This window comes from Petaurus breviceps, unplaced genomic scaffold (assembly GCF_028583685.1).
Source record: "Petaurus breviceps papuanus isolate PSGF00001 unplaced genomic scaffold, PetGlider_PUasm1.0 173, whole genome shotgun sequence".
Lineage (NCBI taxonomy): Eukaryota > Metazoa > Chordata > Mammalia > Diprotodontia > Petauridae > Petaurus > Petaurus breviceps.
This window is the reverse complement of record NW_027185759.1, coordinates 28,187,108-28,207,066: the sequence shown is the minus strand read 5'-3', so window position 1 is coordinate 28,207,066 and position 19,959 is coordinate 28,187,108. Positions and strand designations below refer to the sequence as shown.

Genomic DNA, 19,959 nt, shown 5'->3' with positions numbered 1-19,959 from the left:
AATGCTTCCTCCTTCAATGAATTTTCTTTTCTTTTCTCTGTTATAAATGTTTGTGTAATAAAGGTTAGTTGGGAAGGGAGAGCAGAGATATATAGAAGGAAATCTATACAACACAAAACTAAAATATATCAATTAAAGTGATTTGATTAGTAACAGATTTTTTTAAAGCTATTTTTTAAAGTGATCACAAATAACTGTGAATATATTTCAGAAAATTTTTGTTTTTCTTTTTTTTAATGCCTCCCACTCCCAGCCCAGACATGAGTCAGTGCCTACAGATGTGAACAATCACACAGAAAGCAGAGGACGGCTATCTTGCTGATCAGAATGAAGGTTTTCTCTGCTGCCAATCAGCCCTCCAGAGGACAAATGAATGAGGGACATTCTGTGCCTTTCAGAATCACACATTTTCAGAGCCTTCAGTTTGCATGCAACATAATTAGAACTCCAATCATGGAGGCAAACTGCATATAAGGACTGCTGAGTTAGAGAGGAAGGAACAAGATAGAGTCTAGAAAGAGAGCTAAATGTGTGGTGATGTTCTCACTTCTCTTGGGGTTCTTGAAAACTGGAAGTGAGGAGGTCGGGGATGAAGGATGTCTGTAGAGTCTCAATGGTGATGCTTTGGGATTTAAGCAGAGAACTGATATGATCCTGTTAAGTTATCTAAATACCAGAACAGCATAGGTTTTGTTTATATCTTTCTTAGGCAGTTTCTTACTCTAAATTCTATTGATTCATGTCTGTGTGGATATTTGGGTCTTAAATCTTCCTGATAGATTAAAGACTCTTAGAGAGAAGAATGTAGCCAGAAGCATGGAAGTGAACAAATGGGCCACTAAGTAGACAAGAGAGCAACAATGGCCATGCACCAAACGGGCCTACCCTCTCAGAAAGCCGATTAAGCCCCTCACTCAGTGCTGTTTCATATCTAGTTCTATAAAGTTTGGTTGTCTGGTTTCCTAGCAAAAAACAAAAACACTAAATTCAAAGGAAGGATGCCTCCCGACTATTCACTGTGGCCAATCATTGTACATTACTCCCTTCTTGTCTGATCTAGACAAACTGGCCTTTGTTTCTCCCGTGATATTCATCTCCCATCTCCATGCCTTTGCCCCAGCCATCCCATATGCCTACAGTGTGCTTCCTCCTCACCTCTTCTTCAAAGAATGTCTTCTCCTTCAAGACACAGCTCAAACACCATCTTGTACATCAGGGTCTTCAGATCTCTCTCAATTGCTAGTTCTCTCCCTCTCTATATACCTTGGATTTAACTAGCTTGGATTCGTTTGCATTTATTTTCTCTCTATTTCTTCTGAAAACACTTATAGATATATTTATTAGAATATAAATAGGACATAAACTTCTTGAGAAAGGGGACTACAGTCTTGTACTTCAATCCCCCTAAATCAAGCAATTTCTAAGCTTGATATGTAGTGACCAAATCCAATAGCCCTGGATTTAGATTTAAAAATTGGGGTCAAATTCTGGTTTTGATATTTACTAGCTGTGTGACCTTGGACATGTGTCCTAACTCTCAGGACCCCAGTTCACTCCTCTGTAAAAGGAAGGTGTTGAATCAGATGGTCACTAAGTGGATAGAACACTGAACACAGAATCAGGAAGACTCCTCTTCCTGAGTTCAAATCTGGCCTCAGACATTTACTAGCTGTGTGACCCTGGGCAAATCACTACTTTACCCTGTTTGCCTCAGTTTCCTCATCTATAAAATGAGTTGAAGGAGATGGCAAACTACTCCAGTATCTTTGCCAAGAAAACTCCAAAAGGGGTCACAAAGAGTAAGACATAACAGAAAGGACTAAACAACAAAACACAAAGTCCTTTCATATTTTCAATCTGTGATTTACTCCCTCCTGCTTCCTCCTAATTTTTCATCTCCATACATCTTCAATCTCTCCCTTTCTACTGTTCCTTAGCATCTACCTGCAAAATAGTTCTTATTCCTCAGTAGTTTTAATAAAGCCTCCCCTTAACCCACCTAGGATGATTAGATAATGGTCTCAACTCTTTTCTCCCTTACTTTGCTAAGCTTCTAGAACAAAAAAAACTGTTCAAATCTCACATTTCCAGCTCTTTGTTATTATTGCTACTATAATCATTATTAGTGATGAATATAACAATATGTAGCTTAACATTTCAATAGAGATCCAAAGTTTATAAAATTCTTTGCAAATATGATCACTTTTAGCTCATGGTCCTCACAACAACCCTGTGAAGTAGATGCAATTATTATCCCTATTTTACAAGTGAGGAAACTGAGGCTGAGAAAGCCTGTGTGATCCTGACTTGCCCAAGGCCACGCGGTTAGTAAACGTCTGAAGGAGGATTTGAACTCAGGTCTTCTGGACTCCCAGCTTTCTATCCTACTATGCCATCTAGCTGTCTGACCATTCACTCCTCAACTTCCTGTAATCAAGTTTCCCTCTGCTTCTACTGAAACTGCATTATAATCACCAATGACCTCCTGATTGCCAAATCCGATGGATGGTCTTTTAATGGACCCCATTCTTCCTGACCTCTTTGCTCTTTTGACTTTATTGACTGCCCCCTCCTACAGGGGACGGTCTCCTCCTTTGGTTTCAGACACCACATACTTCGGGCTCTCCTTTACCTGTCTAATCACTCCTTCTCCATCTTCTCCACTGATGCCTCATCCTTAAATGTTACTAAGGGTCTGTCTTCCTCTTCACACTCTATTCTTTCTCCCATGGCACTCTCATTCACTCTAATGGCTTAAGCTATCATCTCCTTCATGCAGATTACACCCAGATCTCCGGTTCTGACCTCCTTCCTCAGATCCAGACCCAGCTGTCAAATTGCCCACAAGACTATTCCAGTTGAGAATCCTATCATCACCTTAGTCTTAGCATGTCCAATGCCAAACTTGTATTTAAATGCAGAGAATTTTTATTAAGGGTCAACTGAGACATGACAATTGATAGAAGGTTGGATTTTGGAGTCAGAGAGACCTGGGCAGAAATCTCGCCTCCAACACAATATCTGTGTGACCATGAGCTAATCACTTAGCCTCTATGGAACTCAGTTTCCTCATCTACAAAAGGGTAATGGTAACACCTCGTAGGGTTGTTATAAGTCTTCCAATACAGGTTTTCTCCCTGATAGTCAATCCATGAATCATATGACTCCCTTATGCATCTAGTCACATATAGATCTAGTCACATAGCTCCTTCTGCTCAAAAATATCTTCAGTGGCTCCCCACTATATCCTGAGTTCTAACTACTCTACCAGTCATTCAAGGACCTCTGATTTTGGTGCTATCTGAATTTTCTAGCATTTTCTCATACCAAGCCCTCCTACTTCCTCTCTGCTCCTTCTACATTGGAAAATCTCCTTCCCACCAAACATGAGTGAATGTACCTATATGTACTTGCATGCATACATGTGCACACGCACACACAAATGCACGCACACACACACACACACTATCATTTCAATTCTCCTTGGCTTCTCTCTGGCTACTCCCTATGCCTAGATTTGAATATCTCCTCTCTTACTTCCTGTTGAATTGTTACTCAGTCTTTTAAAGTTGAACTCAAATGTTCCCTCTTTCATGGAGGGAGAAGGAGAAAAAGGAAGAAGAGGAAAGGAGGAAGAAGAGAAATAAATGGATAAAGAGACAAAAAAGCATAACAAAGTATAAGTTACAAAATTCAGAGTAATTTACCTTGGGGTCAAATGGCCATAGATGCCTCAAAAGCTCTTAGAGGCATGAATATATTACAGAGAGAAAAGATAGAGAGACAGCTAGAGAGAAAATGATTATCAAACACTTGCTACTCATCAGATGCTGTTTTAAGTAATAGGGAAGGAAATAAAGCAAGCAAGACAGTCCTTGCCCTCCAACAGTTTACATTCTGATAGAGAAAGACAAAACAGATGGGAAAGAAAGAGATGGGAAACATCTGGGTAATGGCATGACAGTCTGGTCCCCAGGCAAGATCAGACAACAGTTCACCTGCTGTAGGTGGAGAAGCCAAGGCCAGGGTCCAAGGCTCCTGTGGGAATATGTTGGGCAAAGAGGAGGCAATATGGTAAGGAGAAGGTTTGCAAGTAGACCTATGATAACAATAATCATTTATAATAGCTGACAGTGACATAGAGCTTTCAGGTCTGCAAAGCACTAAGTGCATATGCGTGCATATAACATCATTTAATACTGGTTGATTGTAGAAGTATTTTCATCATTTTACAAATGAGGAAACTGAGACCGGGGAAGGTCAGATGCCTTGTCCACTGGCATTCAGCTGGTGTCTGAGGAAGGATTTGAATATCTCTCCCTCCTGCTCTTCCAAGTGCATCCTGTCTCCCTCCTCCAACCACCTCCCACCTCCACTGAGAAGTTTACGCATATTGAATTGCTTAATAGAGAATTCACCTTGAGATATTTACTATGGAACAGTTATATTGGTTTATGACCTTGTCATAGAATAGCATGCCTACATGTCAAGCTTAAAAATTGTTTGATTTAAGGTAATTATGTTAGCAGTATGGAATTATGCTGCTATTTAAATTTGCATGACTGTTAATAATTACAGCCCCTGACACCATCTGTTGATTCCTGCAGTTGTAGCGGGTTCTCTGGGGTCAATTTCATTTTTGTTGCCACTCTTGTTTCACAGGAATTATCCATTAAAGTGAATATTTTAAATTGTTTAGTATGGCTTTTTTCCATCAAAGACACAAGGAAATAAAAGAAGTCTCATTAAAATGTTAATTTTTTAAGGATGAGAATTGAAGTATTATGAGGTTTAGAATTTAGTAATATTTGAACATAGCCATGTACTATAAGTGTTTATCAAGGTATGGGGAATAATTTGTCATCAAAAGTTTAACATTATCAATGTTTTTTAAACAATCTATATTCATTTGAAATATGGTGAGAGTGAGAAAATTCTGGACAGACAAATAAAGCTATTCCTCTCAAAGTAAAACTTGTTGGCATTTCTACATCAACATTCAAAATTATAATTCTAATAAGGAAACAAACTTCTGTTAAGATGAACACAAGAGACTATTCTATTCTTTGTTGTATGACCTCTTTGCTTTTGTTGAGTCTCTTCACAAAGGTCAGAGATCAAAGTAGAACAAAGTGGGAGAAATGATAAAATAACTCTGGGTTAGATTATAGCAGCTTCAATTCAACCTGTTAAGCAGTCCATCAATTATGGAAAACTGGGAAATAGATCCTAGACCATCATTACTTCCTAAAGAAGTTCAGTCATCTCAAGTAATCCCCACAACAAAGAGGTCAAAATAGCCCAGAAACTGTTTGAGCAAGCAAATACCTAATCTCTTTGCTGAAGGGATGGGCACAGAAAGGCAACATTGGTTTAGAATTCAAGTTTACGAAAGGCTTTGAACATTAATGGCTTACAAAAGCAATAGAGAAGAGTTTGCCTTGAGATTCAACTAATCACCTAGAGAACTTCTGTAGTGCATTGTTTGGGAAAGGATAAGGGAAGGAAAAAAAGCGGGAAGAAGGAAGAGGGGGAATAAAAAGGAGGAGACAAGCTTATGTAGAAATCAAGGCTATTTCAATAAAAACATGGAAAAAGACACAAAATTTCACAGACTATTCCCTACAACACACTACATCTTTAGTGACACAATGGGCAGAGACATAAAAAGAAAATAAGAGGCTTCTGTGTTTACAGATATTTTAACAAGCATTTACTAGGGAAAATAAAATGCAGCTTTGAAGGCTCTCTTCAGGAAAGGTGTCTCCTGCACATGCATTAAAATAATGGAAGACTATGACAGGTGAGACTACCAGGAAAACTTTGTTCAATGATTTACTGAGTAGAGTTAAGTATAAAACAGGCAGGCATATGTTTGCCTAATGTGTTTTATTACTTGTCATAGGAGATGTCTGCACAGAAACCAAGGGATGGAGAACTTCTCCAAATATTTATCTTCATTGATGCTTTAGTACTAATGTCATGTCCTGAAACATTAAAAAGTTTCCTTGGTGAAATCCACAGCAACATGAATGGGATCAGTCTAATCACTCACTCTGGAAAAAGAAAATGGATGAATAACGCATATTGCCCAGGTAAGGTGCACCAGGGCATGCAGCTGAATGGAAAAACCTATGAAATTTATCCATCAGTATGAACATCTGGGACATATACTGGACATGGATAATGAAGTGGACCAAGAATTCAATTTTGGGAAGAGATCAGGAGAGATTGTATTTTGGAACCTGTGTGATGATTTCAATACTCCTTAATCAATTCTTACCAAAACAGCTAATTATTTTTAAACCATCAACATTTCTTCCTAATGATACCAAGTGGCTGTATCCACAGAATGCCACAATTGCAGAAAAGTTAAAATTAAAAATATCCCAAAGGAAAACGAAAAGATGCTTGATGGATATAAACAGGTTGGAATATGTGACCAAGAATGTCTCATGCTCAATAAGCGGCATATAAAGACATTTTTGGGAATACAGGTGACTAGAAAAGAGGGAGGTCAGTCATGAAATAAGGAGAGATAACAAATGGATTGAGCAGATCATTACTTCCAAGATACTATGAGAAAGCCTCCTACTCATCAGATGACTACTTAGAGTAGCGTGGTGGAAAATATGGGCAAGAATTAGACAATATGATGAGGGTGGGGAAAAGTCATACCAGTGCATTTTGTATTTGTACTGCCAATGCTTAATAGTGAATGGCATATAGCATGCCATTTTTTTAGTCATTCAGAGTTCCAAAGTCTTCAAGAGAATTCCAGAACTACTCCGGGTGCAGGTGGATAATACCCTGGTGCAATATGATCCTGGCGGACTCAACGGCCCTAGGACGTCACACTGTGCCTTTGGCTTTCTAGTTCAATGCATTATTTCCTACACATCACTTCCCTATATGTGTTATCTTCCCCTCTTAACATGTAAACTCCTCAAGGGATGGAGCTTCTTACTTAGGAATATTTGTATATCCAGCTCTTATAACAGTACCTGCAACCTAAGGAGCTCATAATAAATGCTTTTTTCATTCATTCAACGTAGTTGCCTGGGATAACCAAGCTACATTCAGGCAGCAGAAGTCCCCTTGCTTAAAATTACCCATCATACATACTCACCAATAGGGAGAGGGAGAGGGAGAGGGAGAGGGAGAGGGAGAGAGAAAGAGTGAGAGCAAGAGCGAGAGGGAGAGAGAGAGAGGAAGAGGAAGAGAGGGAGAGAGAGAGGGACAGGGAGAGGGGGAGGAAGAGAGAGAGGGAGGAGAAGGGAAGGGAATGTTTTAAATGCTGACTATGTGGCAGGCACTGTATTAATCACAGGGGATACATATACTTGAAAACCAGATAATCTGTATCCTCAAGTTCATTTACATTCTCCTGCATGTGTGTATGTGTGTGTGTTTGTGTAAAAGAACCTACAAAGGAAACAAAGTTTTCTGGGGAAAAGACCTTCTAAAGGGGAGCCGGAAAGGGAAGAGGTATCTGTCCAGAGGAAAATAATGAATATCCTCTCTGGGCACTCTCACTTGGGGTCTCTAATTTACTGAGAGCAGTGCTTCATTTTGATCTGTAATGAATGGGAAATCCATAGAGTTGAGGAGGAAACATGAGGGGTCTCTGGAAAAGAGTTACCTTTTGGTCAGGGGAAAGGAGAAAATGAAAAGAAATGATAGGATCTCAGAAAGAAGTCTATTTAGTTTTAATTTTTTCCCAGGAACCTGGCAGTTGGCTGGGCCTGTCATTGCCCATAATCTTCATGCTGTCTTTGGCATGCCCGCAGTTGGAGTCAAGTCCTAAGCTGGCATGAGAGGCAGGAGCAGTGTGGAAGGTGAGAGCCGAGTCCAGTCTCACAGACTAATCTAATACAGGCTTGGGGGAGCAGCATGCTAATTCTGAGAACATGGCTTACCCCACTGTGCTCCTCTGTTGAAACTTGCAAGGCATCTCTTTGTAAGTTTTTAGGGGTCATTGTTCTCCATCACAGGAAGGGGGCAAAGAGAAGTGAGGAGTCTACTTGTTAAAGAGGCCACTGTCCTGGGGAAGAGGCTGGACTAGGGGACCTCCAAGAGTGTAACAACTCTAAGATTTTACAAGTCTGTTACCCCTAGGCTGCCTAGCTCAGCCCAGGTGGACTGGGTCTCTGATGCTTTCCAGCTCTAAAATGTTGTGTGATATCACTTCCCTAGACCTTCTGGGAAGACCACAAGGGGAAAGATCCTAAGAACACAGATTTACACCTAGAGAGGGGCCTTAAAAGCCAGTGAATCCAAAACCTTTATTTTATAGATGAGGTGAACATTAATAGACGAATGTAAAAGTAAATACTGTATAGATGAATATTAATATGATTAATATCTATGTTACAGATGAGGGAGCCCAGACCCAGAAAGGCAGACACATGTTTAAGATCACATAAAAAGGAGATGGAAGCGCTTGAATTTGGTAGGAAAGAACCAAACAGTAGAAACAAGAAATTTTATGGTCTACCAGTTGCTGGGGAAACGGCTGGTTAAATTCACTCACCTGGGACCATCTCCCTTTCTATCTTTATTATGAGTCCTCAGGATACCCCTATTAATCAGCACCTAGCTCTTCCACACAAACACACATACCTGTATCCCTAATGTCTATTAAGAAAAAGCAACACGTAGATTTTAACTACTAGACACTTAAAAAAAATAAATGGGCCACATCTGAGATTTCATAAAACTGTTGGGATGTGGAAAATCTCTCCACTATGCAGATCAGCAACTCATCTACAATTTACAAATTTCTTGCCTCCAGAGCGGAGAAGTTCTATGATTCACTGATGGTCACACACACACAGTTTATGTCAGAGGCATTACTTGACCTCATGCCTTCTCGACTCTGGGGCTGGCCTTCTTTTCACTGTCACTCTGGCTGTCATGTAAACCGATACCCAAATGTACGCTAGTAAAACCTAATCATCTGGTCATTTTAAATCAGTTTAGGTCATCTATGCACACCTAGCATGCCTCCAGGATCTGGGATTTCCTCTCAGCTCATCCATAGCTGCCACTACAGTGAGTCTCAATATATACATATTATTACCTTATTCCAATTTTTAAAAAAAATCCACTAAACTTAATAAGGTGAAAATATCCTAAATACAAACTGCTGACAACATAGTTACTCAGCTTTGATCCAAATCAGCTATGGGTGTAAACTATGTATAGAAATGAATGTTTCCTATAAAAATACATATCAAACATGCTTTTAGCTCAGCTTTCCTTTGCACTACAAATAAATTCTTTTAAAATAATCTACAGATTTTGAATTTTACTGAGAAATTCGGTGGATCACAGTGCTCCCAGAAGCAGCTCCCAATTGCAATTTAATTAAAAGGGCAGTAGCTTAAGTTTCACCATATGTAGCTGCCAGCTGTAATTGTCGCTGTGTAAGTCTGAAGGCGACATTATTGCATGTATCGAAGCGTGGTTTATAAGTGGGGGAAGCTGTCAATCGTGCTACAGAAATCGTTCTAATGCTTTATGATGAGATTAGGCCAAAGGCAGAATGGACAAGTATCCCTGGCTTAAAGTAGTAAAGGCAATTATCATTGAAAAAATAAGCAAACCAACCCAAACTGAACACCCTATGTGGACACATCTAAAAATCAAGCAACAAAGAATGTTCTGTGATTGATTTGTTTCATCAATAGCATCTCTGTCGCCTAAAGCATTTCAAAGTACTCTCTAGTGGAGAAAATGCGTTTGCCCATGCGCTCAACCTTCCTAAGGATCTAATTTCAGCCCTATCAGCCGCAATGAGTCAAACAACAACTCATACAGATTTTAACTTGGGGTGCTGATTGAAAATCAGTGTGACGCAGTGAAAAGAAGGTTGAATGTGGAGTCCAGAGAGATCCCGGTTGGCATATTGCCTCCCATGTTTTCTGGTTTTGTGACCACAGGCACCTATTTCACTAGGAACCTCAGTTTCCCTATCTGCATTTTGGGGATTCTTGCTGCAAAGTTGTGGTGAGGCTCAGATGAAATAATGTATGTGAAATGTTTTGCAGTCTTTTACTGGAGCAGAATATTATTATTAAATTGGACCAGACATATTCAACTTCCACAGCTCCTTGGACTCAGAGAGAGTTCAAATGGTTCTCAAGACATTGCTAAACTAATCGATTTTCTTTCCTTTTTTGGGGGGTGGGGTGGGGTAAGAGTTGGATGTGTGATTTAATTGGTACAGGGAAGTCCTGGTGAGGAAATGCCCTCTATCCATGCCTGCCAGCATATGTTCTGCAACTTAACATTCCTAGAGAGTTGCCTGGGGGTACTGAGAAGTTCTATGATTTATCCAAGGTCACAAAAGCATTATATGTCAAAGGCAAGGCTTAAAGCTCTGGGTCTACACCATGCTGTCTCCCCAACTAAGGCCTATGTTGAAAAATGTAAACCATCAGGCCTGCCTTGTGAAAACCATGGAATGGTCATGGTGTTTGTCTCTTAACACCTAGGGGCTTCCTGGCCCTCACTGAAACGAACTGAGAATCAAAGAAGTAAATCACACTGACTGAAATAAATCTCCTCCAGGTTTAGGGGGAGGAACATCACAGGAAAAAGCAAAGATTTGCCCTCACACAGTATTAGGACCAGCCCTTAGTGCTACCTATTAAATAATTTTTCATTCGACTTTGTATCAGAAGAGACACAAGAGCCCTCAGCATTACTGGAAGAATGACAGCCCAGGGGTGGAGAACCTGTAGGGAGCCACATGTGGCCGTAAGGCCTCAGGTTCCCCACCTCTGACTGTGCCTCTCTCTCTTAACAATGGACTACAATGCCAATGGAACACAGCAGTAAGGAACACATTTCGTACCTTGGAGGTAAAGGCAAGTGGCAACAACTTCAAGGGAAAAGGCAATACTATATTTAAATGTGGCAAATATGAGTACCCTGGGAGTGTTCCTGGGACAGGAAGTAGGCCCCTGTATGATGGTTTGGGCACCTGCTAAAATTCCTGTCCTTGAGACAAAGACCTGGTGGCCCCGCCCTGGTTATCATTATGCTGTTGAATGATTAAGATGGTGGCAGGCCCATGCTATGGGGCATGATTAGGACTGTGAAATGACTGTAACCTCCAAGGGCAGAGGACCTTGGTCTTGATACAGTCTTTGCCACTTAGTCCCTGTGTAACCTCGCCAAGTTACTGTACTCTCTGAGCCAATTTTCTCATCTGTAAAATGAGGGGGTTGAACATGATAATAACAGCTAGAATTCATTATAGTTCATCAGGGGCCTGCAAAGTGCTTTACATACGCACTGTAAGGTCCATCTCTATGCTCTTATGTGGCAATGTCCCTCCAGATGACCATGATGAAATCAGGCATGGAACCACTACAAGAAAATCTATGCAACAGCTCAAAAAGCAAAAACTAAAATCTGGTACCAAATTCAATTAATTTGGGATCAAACAAATTTAAAAAACCCAAAAAAACTTTAGCCTATAAAATCAAGAAAACGGGGAAATTTTTTTGAAGAACTTTGCAGTATTTAGAATCCAAAAAGAGTAATTACTTTTTTCTATACACTACCCAATGACCCTCCACAGTCAGTAATTTAGAAATCAGAATTCTAGCCATGGCTGCACTGTTGACTTTCTATCCTGTCATCATATCTTTTGTCATTTAATTTCTCTGGGATTAGGCTTCCCCAGTTGGGTAGGGAATAACATTCATCTTTTGATTCCTTCTTGGACTTTTCTGGCAAAATAGCCAAAGAGGGAACATAATAATGGGTAAAGTCAGAAATTATCAAAATCTTAGTGTATCCTTTCTTGTTCTATTTTCTATTCAAAATTTGGGGATTTTGCTCAACTCTTTTAGAATCTCTCACCCTAAAAATGTGCTGAGAATATTTTATAGCATCATCCGCTTTGGAACAAAATTTGCATAATCTTTTTTGTTTTTTTTTTTTTAAATTCGTCCAGGGGTGTATGCAATGATAGCATTACCATAAATGAAAATAACATTAGAAGTAAACTGAACTTTGAGTAAATGTAATGATCAATCTAGATTCCTAGAAAAAAGATGAAACATATTTCTCTTCTTTCCAAAGAGACGTAGGGAATCAAATGGGTGCAGAATGTCAAATGCACTGCTAGTCAAGGTCACTGTGCTGGATGGGTTTGCTTCACTGTCTTTCTTTGTTATAAAGGTGGGTATCTTGAAATATTTGGAAATCAAGTGATACAGGAAATGACTGTAAAACATATGACATGAATAAAGCTTATTTTTCTAAGAAAAAAATCCATCTGGAGAAATAGATTGTAAAGATGGAAATATGCACTTACTGAAGTGTGTCATAAAAAAGCATGGTATATTGGTCAGTTTGGGAAGCTGTTCATGTCCTGTCTCAGCCACATATTGAATGTGTGACCCTGGACAAATCAGAGAATTTCTCAGCACTACAAGTAGCTCTCTAAGACTATGCATGTTCCAGATGTGCATCAGACAAGGGAGTTTTCAAACCAGGAATTCCCTACACCAGTGAAATAACAGGACTGGACCAAAAATAAAAAGAAAGAAAGAAAGAAAGAGAGAGTTTTTGAAGCACTCACCCTCAACTGATGGAACATGGCAACACTATATTTATAACCAAATTACAATTTCAGTTGAAAAGTAATTCTGCAAAGAAGCCAAGCCCCAAAATGGAATAGTGCAGTGAGGCAGGCAGACCTCGGGGGTGTTTCCAAGTACCAGCTCACAGATTAGCACTATGACAGCATGTGCAGCACTGAGCCATGCTGAGAGAGGCACGGAAGCAAAGTCATCTGGCAAACGCCACCAGCAGAGATGGAGCCAGAACACATCCCATGCCCACTTGTTCTGCAGCTAGACAATGGCACCCACTTGGCAATGGTTTTCCAACAAGCAGACCAGAATATTTTTGGTACCAAGAGTGTAATGACTTTGGTAGCAGAGCCAAGTGACAGAAGCATCCAGAGGAAGTGAGAAAAGCCAGCCAGCTGGCCAGCTGAGACCACTGGCAGCAAGTGTGGAACAAGTTGGCCAGTGGAGGCAGGTCTGACTCCATTTTACAACAAATCCCGAAGAGAAGCAGAGTTTAAGAAAATCAACCTCATTTCTCCATCTTAGAGATAGAGCATATCAAAATCTCTGAACTTGTCAAAGGGGACCAAGTGATTGAGAAATACTATTTTAGAAAGACGATGAAAGTAAAACAAAAACAAACAAAAAACAGGGAAGAAAATTGAAAGGAGATCCCATAAGAAATCTGATCCTATGGCGTTCTTGCTGCTAGGTAGCTACAGTGTGGTGGACACACCACAGCACTAACTTTGAAGTGAGAGGGCCCCCAGTTCATGGTTCATAGCTTGGCTCTGTTGACCTTGGAAATGGAACTTAACCTTTGTGCATCTCAGATTCTTCATCTGCAAAATGGGGGTAATGATAGCATCGCCCATCCAGGGTTGCTGTGAGGATCAAATGAGATATTTGTAAAGCATTTAACACAGTGCTTGGCACATAGGAGGCACTCAGTTAAGGCTTATTCCTTTCCCTCCCTAGCCCACACCAAGCCACACTTTTGTAAGAGAAGTTCCTTACCAGGAACTCTACACTGATGTGAATCACAGCCTGGTCAAACACAGACACACACATAAATACACACATTTCCCAAACATTAATAACATGCCATAGCTTCAGTGACCAAAGTCACCCTTCCTGATGGCAGGAGATTGAGTTTATTAGAAAAAAAATGGACACCTTTGGAAAGATCATGCTAATCACCCAGCATGTTCTTTAAATGGCTACGTTCTAGCCTCTTTCTTCCCTAAGTGCCCTATTCACCAAGAGAGACACACTTTCCCCCTTCTTTTAACACATCTTTTGGGGCTGCTTACATGCTCAATGAGTTCCACAAGGAACTGCCTCCCTATAGCGAGGAAAAACTCACCAACTTTCAGTCTCACTCACTGAGTGGTACTTGGGAATGAAACGGGAGACAGAAATCTTCTAACTGTGCTGTGTAAAGAACCATAGGTTATTTATTTTTCTGAGGACGGAATCCAAAGAACTGTAACTGGGGAATCTGTGTATCTTCTCACCATTCTGAGTCCATAAGGCACATGCTTCTTCAAGAGCAAAATGGTCTTCCAACACATCTAGGATCCTGTTAATGAGGCTATTTCCTTCAATGTGGAAGGAGATGCTGTAACATACAACCTAAAAGTTGCCTACAATTACAAGAGGTTAAATGATTTACCCATGGTAACAGGGCCTGTACATGTTAAAAGAAAGACTCAGGCCAAGCCTGACTTCAAGACATTGCTTTAAGCTAGTAGAAGGGGACCAGGTGGCAAAAAAGAAAATAAAATGAAAATAACTAAAAAAATTTTAAATTAAATTTTTAAAAAAATGGACACTGGCTAAAAAATCCAGAAGATGAGCAGTGGAATGGACTGGGTAGCCAACTTACAGAAACAAATGAACACAGTAACAGTGTCCATTAAACCCAAAGACTGCAGCCACTAGGGTAAGGACTTATTATTCAACAAAAATTGTTGCGAAAGCAAGAAAGCGGTCTGACAGAAACTGGGTTTAGACAAAGATCTCACATTATAAACTACAATAAACTCCCGGTAGCTACATGTGCTAGACATAAAAAAAAAAAATCATTCATAAAGAAGTTAGAAGAACAAGAAAGAAAATGCTTTTTGCAACTATAATGGACCAAACAAGGAATGGAGAGATCATATAAGATAAAATTCACACTTTTGGCAGCATAAAATCGAAAAGTTTTTACACACATGAAACCAATGCAATTAAAATTAGAAGGGAACCAAGTGGAGAAAATATTTGCAGCAATTTTCTCTGATAAAGTTCTCATTTCCAAAGAGGTAAAAGGAATTTATTCAAATATTTAAGAATGGCAGCTATTCTCCAGTAGATAAATGGTGAAAAGATATATATATATATATATATGAACATATATACCGTGTTTCCCTGATAAGACCTATCCCAAAAATAAGCCCTCCCCTTACTGTGTAAGATTCCTCTAAAATAAGCCCTCCCCCGAAAATAAGCCCTATTGAGATTGCTACTGTAGTGAAGGTGATCCCCTGCGCTACACGCTACATTACGGTACCCTCTGTATGCACCGTCCCCCCCACCCCCCGGTGAAACGCACGCCGCGCTCCGAGCTGCATCCAATCAGAGTTGCAGCAGTGAGCGTGTCATCCTGTTCTTTATTGAATTCATTATTGAATAAAGGCACATTTTTTTGTTCACATTTACCTGTTTATTAAAATTGCTGTCAATGTTCATTAAAATAAGCCCTCCCCTGAAAATAAGCCCTTTGGTGTTTTTCTGTCCAAAAAAATTAATAAGACAGTGCCTTATTATCGGGGAAACACGGTATATATATATAAAAACAGTTCTCAGAGGAAAAAAGCCATGAGAAAATACTCCAACTCACTCTTAAATAAATGCAAAAAAAGCCCCCCCCCCCAAAATGAACCTCAAAGACCACGTCATACGACCAAAAAAGGAAATGAACAAGTGTTGGTGGGACTGCAGGAAAACAGGCCCGTTGGTGCACTATTGGTGGATCTATAAACTGATCCAGCCATTTTGGAAAACAATTTGTAAGTATGTTCCCAAAGTTCACTAAACTATGCATACTATGTGACCCAGTCACGTCTTTATTAGGCCTATACTCCAAAGATCTCAAACAAGGAAAAAACACGTCCTATACATTCAATAGTATTCATAACAGCTATTTTTGTTAAAAAAAAAAAAGTAGTAAGAAACTAGAAACTAAGAGAGTGCCCAGCAAGTAAGGGAATGGAGGGCCAAGTTACAGTGTATGGATATGATAGGACATTATTTTACTATAAGAAATAATGAAACAGGGGCGGCTAAGTGGTGCAGTGAGTAAAGCGCCAGCCCCGGAGTGAGAGGACCGGAGTTCGGTTCCTGCCTCAGACACTTAACACCCACACACAAAAACTAGCCATGTGACCTTGGGCAAGTTATTTAACCCCAATTGTCCTCCAAAAGGCCAAAAAAAAAAAAAGAAATAACAAAAGGGATAGTTTCAGTGAAACGTAGGAAGTAAGCTGCACCAGTATGACAATTTATATATTAACAAATACAATGAAATGAAAACCAACCTGGAATGACTTGAGAACTCTTCTGCATGTAATGATGAACCACAACTCCAGATTAAGCCTTGGACCCAGCACTGGAGAGGCAGCTGAAGGTGGGCATGCCCTCGACTCTGGCTCTAGCAGAGGAGGACTTTGAGGCCAAGTACCAGGAAATCCTGAACCCTACCTCTTGGATGCAAGAAAAGAAAGAGAAAAGAGGAGAACGGTAGCCTCACAGTTATCTGTCAAACCCCAGGCCAAGAGTTCTAAAAACCCAGCTGACTAGGGAAGTGGGTTTCCTGGACAGTCCCAGGTTCTTGAGGAGGATAAGACGGGCAAATGTCCCCTGGAGTTAAGGAACTGCAGAGAAAGCTCTATGTATTTTCTGTGGGGTAACCCAATACCCATGAGGACTTTTACAGGAAGCAGAGCTTCTTAGTAAAGATCTGTACATAAGTTATACTTGGGCTATATTCAGAGACAGTTACAAGTAGAGAAAAAATGAGGCAAAGAGAGAGCAGCCTTGTAGACTCCTCCCTTATGGCTCTCCAATGGTAGCAGGTCCTTTAAAGCTCTTCGTTTCCCAAAACTCCATCAGATGTTCAGATAGCTCAAGTCCCCCATCCCTACTCGGCCATGCCTCCCACTTAGCAGCTTCCCCCATCCCTACTCGGCCATGCCTCCCACTTAGCAGCTTCCCCCATCCCTACTCGGCCATGCCTCCCACTTAGCAGCTTATCTATTTGTTCAGGTGATCGGTAGGACATTCCCCCAACTTCTCTTTTTTTCCTTCCCTTAATCTTCATCGAACTGACTCCCATTCTACTACCCCACTTCTCCCACCTCCCCTCCGCTATCCGAATTTCCTCATTTGAGCATAGCTTCTTAGTCTGGAAACCACTATTTCCTCTTCTGAGAGCATGAGTTTAATTGTTAGCTCTTCTCTTGGATTCTGACTCCCATCAATAGCTGTCCATCTTTATCAATTATTCTTTCCAAGGTATAGCTGCTATTTTGGTTATCAATTTATACATATATATGTTATAGTAGTATGTATGTATCATATATACATTTATAAAACATACACATATTTATGTGAATGAATATGAGATATACACAGGAAGTTTTCCAACTTATTTTCCCTAATAAGTTTAAAACCCTATAATTTATATTTGTAAGGATCCAGGCCAAAAAGAAAAAAAAATCAGTCCTCAATGGGAGAACTCCAGGCCTGGCCTGAAACCCATTATTTCTCTATTTTAACCCATGACTAAGAAATCCAAATCCCACTCTCAGTTACCATCTTCTTAACCAGCTGTCCACTCTTCATTCTTCTGAAGCCTTTGCTTTTTATTGGTGGAAGTGATGTAAACACCACATGTGCCCCTTATGTGTGTTGGCTTTCTTGATTAAGACTTCATAACCTTCAGCAGGGTTTTCTAGCCTCCCTCTAGTAGAATCATCTGTGTCCACATAAATCACCAGATGCAAGTAGTCTGGTCAGGTCATGATTATACTGCTCTCACTGGCTCAGTTCCTCTCCAGAAGTCATATCTCTAGTTCTCCGCTCAGGGAATCCCGTCTCTGTCTCTGTGAACTTCTGGGCTTCATCTCTTCAGGACAATCTGCAGGTTGTACCAGCTTGTCTGCTAAGGTACAGCCCTGCTCTAATAAGGGAAGGCTGAGAAGGCTGTAGTGACAGCTGAGGCTACCAACCATCATGTAGCCAAGGTAAAATGAACCAAAGCTAGCCTTAGCCCCGAGGCTGAGATTTAAGTCTTTTCTTTGAACTGTCTGTGTCTGGGATGGAAATGCAGCCTATTGGCCTGGGCAAGCACCTAATTTAGAAAGAGAATTTATTTTCAACCCCTATTTTTCACCCCACTGGGGATCCTGAGCCCTGTCTCCAACTCATTTCAGCATTCTCTGCCAAAGAAATCCCACAAGACCTATAAGGAAGCTAGGCTAACAAGTCCACTCCCAAGACCTGTTTGGACTGTCATGCTTAAATGACCATGAACCACCACATTCTGCTGCCTTTATTTGATTTACCTGCCAAGAACAAAAAACAAACCAAACAAAAAGCTTGCATGCTACGTGATGGCCAGGGGGAAGGACAGTGTGACGTGGGAAGAAAAGTGCTCAGGTCTGCCTCTGACATACAGTGGCTGTATAATCACGGACAAGGTATTTAACCTCTAGATTATCTTAAGCAACTCTCTAAAACGAAGTTATAGATGACTTGCTGGTTGGCACTGGTGGAATGAATTTCCATCCTGGAAGTTACATACATTCAGGAAAGTCCTTATCTGGGCTAAATTAATGCTACCCTCCTTCTTCCCCCTCCCCCCAAAAAAGATTCTGACTAGTGTTAAATCACACTGTCATCCTATATTTTTTCTGTTTTAATTATTCCTATCACAGTGGCATCATTTTCTATTTTCTCCAAAGTAAATATGCCACAAACATTTTGGCTATGCTGATCTCTCTACTTATGGAAAAAGAGATGGTAAATGGAGGCACCTTTAAGGAAAGACTGGCTTAGATCGATGGTGTCAAATTCACATAGACTGTGAGCAAATAACCTGACATAAGGATTCCTGGGGGTTGCATACTGAAATAGAAAACCACATATTAACACTGTGATTTATTGTTTTTATTTATTTTGTTAAATATTTCCCAATTATATTTTGTTCTGGTTTGGGTAGCACTCCAGAGTGTTGGCTGCGAAGCATGTTGGACTCCTCTGACCTACGTGACCTCTAGGCTTCTCATCCATCCTTAGATGCCTTGAAATTAGGCTTACTCTGGCAACAAAATCAACAGCCTAAAAATGTCATTCCCAGTCTATCTGTCTGAAATCCCTGTTGATCACCCTCAGTCTTACTCACTGTTAAGTCTATATCATCAGCAGGATAAGCATATGTATTTCACACATCTCAAAGTTTCCATCTGGCTCAGGCAAATTTATCCATTACTGATTCTTCCCTACAGGGATTGTTTGGAAAAGATGTTTCAAAAATTCATATAATTTAAATTCTAAATGAAAAGATGAGGTATTTTCATCCCATCTTAGGACACTCTAGCACTCACACAGGCCCCTAATAAGCTGTGAGGCTTCGGAGAAGTCCCTTCTATTTTCTAGGCTTCCATTTTCTGATCTATAAAGCAAGGTTAGACAAAATCCGTTTTAGCTCCAAGATGCCAAGTGCTATGACTCTTTATTGGGGAAAAAAGAGTTGTTCTTAAACCATTTTTGTCAGATGAAACCTGATATTCACCAGGTAGTTTGCACTGGAAGGAACTACCATGAATGGAAAGAAGGAAGGAAGGAAGGAAAGAAGGAAGGAAGGAAGGAAGGAAGGAAGGAAGGAAGGAAATTAAAAACTTGGTATTATTATTATAGGATGCATTTTATCATGAATAATTTTTCCAAGTTTAGGTTCATTTAAAGTAGGAAAACCTATTCTTGTAACCATCCTTTTTTAAAAATTTTATTTTAAAAAGTGAGTTTAAATCCTTGCTTTACAACATACGACTTATATGTGACTTGGTATAAATCATTTAATCTGTCTTGTCCTATTGCCTCTTGAATCAAATGCAAAGGGGTAGGGAACCTACAGACTTAAACATTCTCATGTGCTCTGCAGTCCAGTGACACTGGTCTCCTCCTTGAAGAGACACCAGACACTCCATCTCTCAGCCCAGACATTCTCACTGACTGTCCTCCATACCTGGGATTCTCTCCTCATTGCTACCTCCTGACTTCTTTCCAGTCTCAGCTAATATCTGTAAGAAACCCTTCG

At 40.2% G+C, this 19,959-nt stretch overlaps 1 protein-coding gene across 2 annotated transcripts in view; it reads right to left on the bottom strand.

The window, feature by feature from the left end:
- SERPINI1 (serpin family I member 1) overlaps positions 1-19,959 on the bottom strand; it is a 99,734-nt gene that overhangs the window by 55,392 nt on the left and 24,383 nt on the right. The window contains exon 2 of one of the 2 annotated variants that reach the window (XM_069083534.1): positions 16,178-16,342. The exons of the other annotated variant lie outside the window; for it this stretch is intronic. The gene's annotated coding sequence lies outside the window, so the exon portion shown is untranslated. The remainder of the gene's footprint in view (positions 1-16,177; positions 16,343-19,959) is intronic. 2 annotated transcript variants of the gene reach the window in all.